Here is an 8,815-nt window from a genome sequence, read left to right as displayed (position 1 = left end):
TAGAAAACGTGCATGTCCATGGAAGAAAGAGGCCTCGATATCCTATTGACTGTTTTATCCTGTTTTCAAAAGTTAACAAAAGCCTCAAAAAGAATTTCAGGCACCTTGTTGTTGCGCATGCACTTTCGGATTTACTGCATTTACAGTTTTGATTTTTATGTTTTAGGCACACATCATTAAGTTTTCGAACTTTTTCCTGTTCTTCAAGTTCATAAAGTTTTCAGTTAGGCTTTCGCTGCCTAGAGAGCAAGCGACAAAAAACACTCGCCCGCAATTATTATTTTGGGAGCAATATATCCAATACGCCTCGCAAGTGGGCTCATTTTCGTCTTCTGCGCATAAGAAAGGAAGTAGCGTGACGTCAGAACGCCGAACTCTGATTGGCTGATCGCGACCCCCTATCTCAGCGTCGTCTGCTCCTTTGCAACGTCGTCTGCTCGCAACGTCGTCTGCGTCTGTCTTACCTTTCCTGCGACTTTCGGAGCGAACTCGACCTCGCCTTTAAGAGAGGGCAGACGAAATAACTCGAGCGGTACGTTGTTTTTGTCTAACAACTAGCAGACGCGCATCAAGGAGGAAAGTCAAAGGACTCCCTGGCGAGGTGTCCCGGGGCGCCGAGCTTTTTTTTGCTTAGAACCGAGGCAAGTTCCCTCCCAAATACTTTTTCCCTCCATTCGTGTGCGGCGAGACCCCTCACTCTTTAACGGCGTCGGCAGGTTGGCGCAGTTAACGTCGTCTGCTTTACGTCTGCTAGTCAAAGCGGTCAAAGCGATGGCTGCTTTACCTTTGCTGCGTCTGTCGGAGATTCACCGCTTTTTCATCGGCGAGAGTCACCGTTGCCTCGGCAAACAAGGAGATAACAAGAGAAAGAAATTGACATTTTAATCTAAAACTGTGGTCAGCAATCAAAATATTATACGGGAAGGGTTCACAAGGGTCGCGCGGGCATATTCCACTCAGCACGCCAGCCGGTCGTGGGCGGACGCTCGCCGAGTCGCGGAGAGCCTGCTAGGCCTAACTGCCCAGCTCGTTTGGTCGCGTTCGGTGGGATCGTGGCCGTGGGAGCTTTTCCCGGGTGTTTGTGGATCCAGCGTTTTTGTTCGTCGTGGTCTGTTTCAAGTACTTTTTACTTTTTTCTTGCTGCTTGAAGTCGGGACGCGTCAGAACCGCACGTAAAAAAATAAACGTCCGTGGGTCGTCGCGACCGCGACTCTGTCGGCCATGCTGATGTGATCGTAAGAAGTGCGTAAGACAGCTTCGGAGCTGTCGTAGGATTTTGTCGTAACCTGCGCAAAACTTACGAAAATTTCGTTTAGTGAATACGAATTTGTTCTTAAGTTTTGTCTTACGCACATTTTTGGCGTAAGATCGTTTCGTGAATCTGGCCTCTGCACTTCCGAAAGTCGCAGGAAAGGTAAGACAGACGCAGACGACGTTGCGAGCAGACGACGTTGCAAAGGAGCAGACGACGCCCAGATAGGGGGGCGCGATCAGCCAATCAGGGCTCGGCGTTCTGACGTCACCGCTACCCCCTGCGCGAGAAGCAGACGAACTTGCCCTCCGCATAAGCTTAACAACTAATACAAAAAATGTCAATTCCTTATTTATAAAGTTGACCAATTTTAATGATAATACATTGATATATGTTACGCATGATCTACAGCCTCCATGTAAAAAGAAGAAAAAAATCAATGTCAGGTGAGCTTTTCTCCGCATGCGCCGGTTTTGCGGTGAGCTTTTCTCCGGTGAGCTTTTCTCCGGGATTCTAACATAGGCCTTTGCATCGCTTATCACCCAGGCAAAAAATGCTGAGTCACCGAGCTGTGGACGCACGCGCAGGGTCCGTTATACCGCACAGCGGGGCAACAGCGCATGCTCCGAAAGCATTCCACAGCCCAGCAGACAAAGATGGCAGGGCGCTAAAGGCGATTTCTGCAAAGGCCTATAGTAATTGATGCAGATCAAGCTTATGGCGAGTAGCAACACGCAGGTGCAGTGCGCGACAGTTAGTACAAACAAGCAATCTTCGGTTGTTGTTTTTTATTTGTACTTATTCTGTGAATCCAAAGATTACCATGAAAATTACTCGTCAGCCACCAACAAAAGTAATAAAAATTAAGTGTCGTCTATACCTTGAGTAAAAGGGCCACGCCGTGTTTATTCTAAACGTGTCGAGCAATGTAGATATTGTTGTATTCTTATACAATACTATTTAGGTGCTCGCGTTTAATAAAAAAAGAACTTTACGAGAGTTGTGCTATGTTAATTTGTATACTTTCGGTCGGAGAACCAGTTCATTCCAATGCTCTTTCCTAGACGTGAACCAAAAGAGGGCAGTTAAGGTAATCACCGATTGTTGAAAAAGGTAAGTATAAATATATATATTTTTTAATGTTTTATTCTTATTTATAGAGCCTGCGAACTTGTTTTGCTTTATTCGTAAAACCGTCTAATCTCATATTACAGAGGGTAGCCGGTGGCCGAGTGTGGTAATGCACCACAGCTAGGAGAGCGTGGGACGAAAGCTGGGTATAAAAAATCAAGAAATCCTGGAATCAATCCCCACTCCTGAATGTTTCGATCTGGATGAGCATCGTACAGTCTCCTGCGGTCATGTATCACTACCGCTTTGTGCACGTTAAGACCCTGGATTGGTGGTTCTACCGCACTGGCTAGATTTCCCATCTACAGCCGAGACACCAGAAAGAGGCTGACAATCTTCCGGCTGTCTAAACTTGCACACAACACAATTTAATATTATTATACTGAAAAATGTAAACGAGCCACCTATTACTATAAAGGGTTATCCAGAATAAAATGCTGTTCTTCCATGCCAAGTGGCGTACATTAACCGCAACATTGTAGAGTTCTCCAGGATGTTTCGTTCCATTTATAATTTAGAGACAAAACGCAAATCTCGAAAATGGCCAGCCAACGCATATCAAACACATGCATCTGTCTTTTTATTAATTTTTTTTACGCGTGTGTGTGCATCGTGTTACTTTGAACCACAACGCCAGAACACTCTATGACCCACCAAAACATATGTTGTTGCGCCTTGTAAGAACCTTTAGTTCCCACGCCCACCTGCCCCTTACGTAACATCGGAGGTAGAAAAAAAAACATGAAAAAGCGTATGCCTCTTATCTTTTAGATTTGAAAACAAAAAGAAACAAAAAACAGCATTTCGTTAAGTACATCAAAAACGAAACTAACATGTTCCCTCGAGAAACACCGGGCCTCGCTCAAAGAACACAGGCGTCGCTCGCATCGTTAGAACAAAACAACAATGGCGGCTGCTACGGAACAATAGCCACGCGCCGATTGCGGTCAGCGCAATACAAAAACACTACAGTGCTCTTCAAACCTCCCTTCTTTTAAAATCGGGCACGTCTCACGCCAGCGCACCCGAGTACCATTTCTGTTTTCTTTCTTAGCAGAACTCTTCGGCCCGGAGCATCTTCACCAGCCTTCATAGCCGGCCGAGAGATGGCGCTCCCGAAAGCGGGTCAGTCATCAATTGGGGGTCCGCTAACCCACTACGCTACTTTCGGCGCCGAAATGCGCTGGGACGACTTGGAGAAGGGAAACGAAACCGCGCGAGTGTGTGTGCAAAGGTCCCTTTCGAAGACGCTTTTACTTCAGCAGCTTTATCGTTCGATCGTTTTTGCTTGTTTGGTTGGGGGAGTTTTTTTGTGTGTGTTTTTTGGTGAGATGTTTGTACTGCGTGTGCGTTGGTTGCGCGGAGTTGACTGACCCAGCGAGTAAAAGGGGGCCCGGGAAGTAGGCTAACGCACCTGTCTTGTCGAAGGCGTCTGAGCGGAGTAGTCGCGAGGACAGCGCAACCACGACGATGACTTTCCATCTCGTCAACATGGTCTTGGGTCAGACCTGGAGGGAGAAAAATGGAAAGGAACGTGTTTTCTCAGAAGTGAGCAAGGTGAACTAAAGTCGCTCCCTTTGCAAAGGATTACCACGTTAAGAATATGTCAAGTTTGCACCCCTATAAAACAAGAAAGCATGCTTGAAGTTAACGTATCCTCCGAAAAAAATTTTAAACTTTTTTTTCGCAAATATAAACAACCCATTGCCCAACGCTCAGTCTCCGTTCAAGCGTAACGCTAGTGGTCCGAACAAGGTATGAAATTTTTAGAAGTAACCGTTATCTTGTTCAAAAGTTTTAGGTGATTTTCAAAAAAAAAATTTTATTGGAAATTGGGGCTCGTTTTTAGACGCCCGCGCTATATGCCACACAATGTATTTGAGGGATCCTCTGTCCACCGTCAATTTATCCATTGAAAACTACCGAAAATCACTTATAACTTCTTTTTTAATAACATAAAGATTAGTTCTGAAGCCGTCACTCACTATGATAGTATATGAAAGATATTATTTGATTGTCGGCACTTCAGCATCAAGAATGCATCAGCGACAGTGGAAGGATTCGTACACGCGCTCGGCACATGCACCACTAAAACCAAAAAAATTACACCGGAAGTATGATATAATAATATAAAGTAACGTAATATAATAATAGTTCATGGTTGTTTATTCCCGTTGTAGGCAATGAATGATGGGGACAGAGAAATAACAGCCGCGCAAGGCGGCTCGAAAAGCTCTCGGCCTCCGTACGTTCCGCAGCAGTAGCCGGAAAATGCGGCAAGTTCGTCTGCTTCCTTCGCAGGGATTATGGTGGTTCAGAACGTCGAGCTGTGATTGGCTATGATCGAAGGATAGTGGGTAGACCTCGAAGCAAGCTGCCTTGAGGTCTACCCACTATCCTTCAATCATAGCCAATCAAAGCTCGGCGTTTTGAATCACCACAATCCCTGCAAAAAAGAAAGCAGACGAACTTGCGTTCCGCATTAGCACGAATCGTGAAAAATTAAATAATTAATAGCACTCATCATCCACCAAAGCGGTATGAGCACTGGCAGTATTGCTCAATGTAAATGCGCAAAGGGCATGAGCTGAAACTGCAAGGCCAATCATTATGTCACCAAGGCGAAGCTATGTAGTACGGTGGTTTGTAATTGTTTCATAATTAACGTGTCTAGATAAACACCGTCTGAATAGACGTTTTGGTATTCGCTAGGCTACTTATTTACCGGTACTCAACCAACACGCTAAAAAATATTTGAAATATTTCAGGTAATTATACCCTTACATATATCCATACTCGGGAACAACTTTTCTTGACGTTTTTCGAGGAGAGGGGGAAAGCCTGCACACGCTCAAAATGGAAGTGGGCACGAGTACCCGGCTGCTTTGCCAAGAAAAGAAATCCCCGAGTGTGGTGTACCCGAAAAATAATTGAAGCGTGCATTTTTGCTTTATAAAGAAAGTGAACAGTTCACATATTTTTAGCGTATTTTTTTTTCTGCCAAGGGTAAGGAGTAAATGAATGCAGAATATTCAAAAATTTTTACTTCAATACTAGACGAACGGAAATGCGACTGACGACATTATCATGTTCCCTGATGAAAGTAATCAAAACTAGGTCCTTCGCGTGATACATGTAAAACATTAAACTGAGGGACAGTAAGGAGCGAAAGTACGCAGGTGAGGTGATTATGAAACATATTGCACAAGATAAAGGGGTCTTGTCCGTTATTTTATTTATCTCCGTGTCTCAGGGTTTAGATTATGATGCAAAGGACAGCTCTTTCTCTCGCTCTGAAAGGGTTTGTTTGTTTGTCTTTTTACTCGAAACGTATGAACTCGTGAATACCTATGGGTTCGAGACCTTTCACAATTTCCACGTTGTTGCTCACCGCGGAAGTTGCGATTTTTTTGTTCTTCACTCGGGCGTTTATAATGGCGAACGTCACGTTACCTTACACTGCCGAACGCTACCTGAATAAAAGGTGATGCCCCATTTCCGCCTCCAACCTCGCGTGGAGACGATCGTGCGAAGTCCGTTTGAAATTGTGGGTGTGTGTGTGCGTCCTTTCTTTTCATCATTCTTTTTTTGCAAAGAGTCATTTTGCACTTAAGAGGTCGGCAGTTATTGAGATGAGAGGGTTGCCTGCTCAGGAAATGATTTAACCTGTTCTTTATGAATTCTCAAGCTAAAATATTTGAGGGCATATCTAAACCATAAAAATATATCAAATTGCGAAATGTGTATTTGATTTTGCTGAATTGAGACTTACCAAAGCGATGGCATAAATTATCGAAAAAATAGTCAGAGTGCAGGCGAGCTGGTGTAAGTTGAACATGATTGTAAACCTGAGACTGGGGCAGAAAGAGAACACAACAGAAGGTAGTAAAAGAGGAGGCAACGTCTCAAAAAAAAATTATATTACGTAACTTTTGTCAGGGACTTTATCTGCTTCAAAGAAAACTCTGCCGTAACAAGTTATTCCCTCCTGCTCGGAGCTAACACAACGCAGTAAGCGTTTCACGAAAACGGTCTAAAAATTTATGCTTTGTTTTCGATTATTTATGTTGTATAATTCGTCTGTAAATTGGAACTATATATGTTTAGTATATTTAAAAAAAAAGAAGGTCAGCATCTGATTTCAAACTTCAGATGAAGAGAAGGCAGTTAGTTAAACAACAGTTTGTGTATGGTTGTGCCACGAGGTTTATGCAGGAACGGATCCACCTTAAGCAAGCAGTTCAAAATTGTATTACGATTTTCTAACAACAATCGATGTACAGTAAAAGCTTCAATATTGCAAGTTGCGAAGCTTGATTGAAAAGCGAGGCGCCTGTATTTTTTATCATCCCGGAAAGAGAACGTAGCTAAATTGATATTACCAGAATATTGGTGCATTTTATCATATACAAACCAGTTTCTGTAAAAACACATTTGGGACCCTTGCTTAGATAAACTATTTCTGAAAAAATATACAATTTTGACTTTGGGGCAATAAAAAAGAAAGCCATTATTTTCGCACTTGGTACTCGGACTCTAAAAGCTTCATACTTTGCAGATCCTTCCTCAGTCAAATTGAAACTCCCTTTTTTACTGCACAAGTTAACTATAGATACGAATCAATTATATCATTTCAAATAATCGACTGCAAACATAAGCAACTTTGATTTTTTTATTATTCGTAATCACAAGTGCATACTCTTACGCAGGTTGTGCATACTGTATATATATTTGGACATTGCTCGTACTACCTGTTCCGCTAGATCTACTGGTATGGAGAGATAAAGCTGAATGATAACTTTGACTTGCCCATATGTTATATTGCTCAAATTTACATAGTCGTGTGATTGCCCTTAACCTCTAAAAAAAAAGAGATTAGAAAGCGGATTCAATTCACCTGAACCGCAACATAGCCTGCGCTACCGTGCGAGAGTGCTGCAGCCACACAGGCAAATAAATCCTACTAAGCTACGATCTCTAAAAAAAAAAAAAAAAACAATATTCGAATCCGTTTACGCTTTGCGTGTGGCGTCGTACATTTCCGGAGCGAAGCGTATACCTCTCGTGACGTCATCCGTGGCGCACCGAGTCCCGGCACAATGGCTAACAACCGCCGTACAGCTTAGCATAATCACGGCAATCCTCGCCAAGTCTCGCAGCCCTGACTTCGCGGCGACGCTGAACAATGCGGCCTGGCGAGACGACTTGCAGTTCCATGTGCGTGTGCGCGTAGCTTTCTTTTTATTTATTTATTTCCATTTCAGTGTTGCCAGCTTGATTTCTAAAGATGCGGAAGTGGTGGCAAAGCGTGAACTCTGTCTGCATTCCAACACGAGCGCGCGCGCGCCGTGCACTCTGGCGGGAAGAAGAAGACGTCGCCGAGGATTATTGATGACGAATGCGAGAATATCGTTAGATGCAGGAAGAGTCAAGGTCGAGCGAAGAAAACACAAATGTTTGATCTTACTGAATTAGTTATAGAGAAGCATAACGCATGCTGCGATAAATCTGACAAAACGTAGAAACAAATCACCCATCGACATCATTCAAGCGACGAAGAAATAAGGCACTCTTTCATATCGAGCCTTGTAAGAATTAAGTTTTATTAGACAACTAAAATATTAAAATCTATTTGTTTTTATAGATGGTAAACTTCGTAAAATATTTCTATTTGGCTAGTGTTGATAACATTTTGTGTGAGCAATCACAAAATATATAAAAGCTTCCGCGTCCCTAGCCTCGCCTATTTATGTAACCTATAAATGATTTAAGTGTGAGCCTTGAGAAACATTGTTTTTTTTTTGTTGTTTGTTTTTTAGTGTTATGTTAACATGATGGTTTTTGATTTATAAGAAAATATTTGGCAATAATATGCTATATAACTCGAAAATCAACTTCTCCATTTTACGTCCGCAGTGGTTCATTTTTTGTGAACAATACGTCTAGCAAATGTTTATTATTGTAGGATTTGGATGAACAAATGTTAAATCTAAGATGTATATTACCAGCTTTACGGATTACCCTTAACCCACAACTTTGTTGAGCTCTGCATAATGTGGCTTTGAGGTAACACCGCTTTTATGGGACGCTTAAGGATTATATTCAAACATTCCATCAAGAGTGAATAGCGGACATGTGATATATTGCAAAAGAGCTCAAGAGAAAGTGATGTACAGAGCTGCTAGCCTTTAAAAAAAAACTTCATACAGGCATAATACAATTTGTGTTAAAATGATAAAATTGTGATTCTGTTCAGGTGTGGTCGGACCACGTCTACTGATAAGTAGTCTACGCCGCTATCCACCTCTTAACAGAGCTTCTAACAAAGTCATATCACTCAATGAAGAAGTGCATTGAACAGCTTCTCGGATGAATCTTTCCTGTCTAATCATGACTTAATTATTCCTGCTTCATTAACGATCAGTAGCATAC

This window comes from Ixodes scapularis, unplaced genomic scaffold (assembly GCF_016920785.2).
Source record: "Ixodes scapularis isolate PalLabHiFi unplaced genomic scaffold, ASM1692078v2 PGA_scaffold6__148_contigs__length_123643588, whole genome shotgun sequence".
NCBI lineage: Eukaryota > Metazoa > Arthropoda > Arachnida > Ixodida > Ixodidae > Ixodes > Ixodes scapularis.
This window is presented reverse-complemented; position numbering follows the sequence as displayed.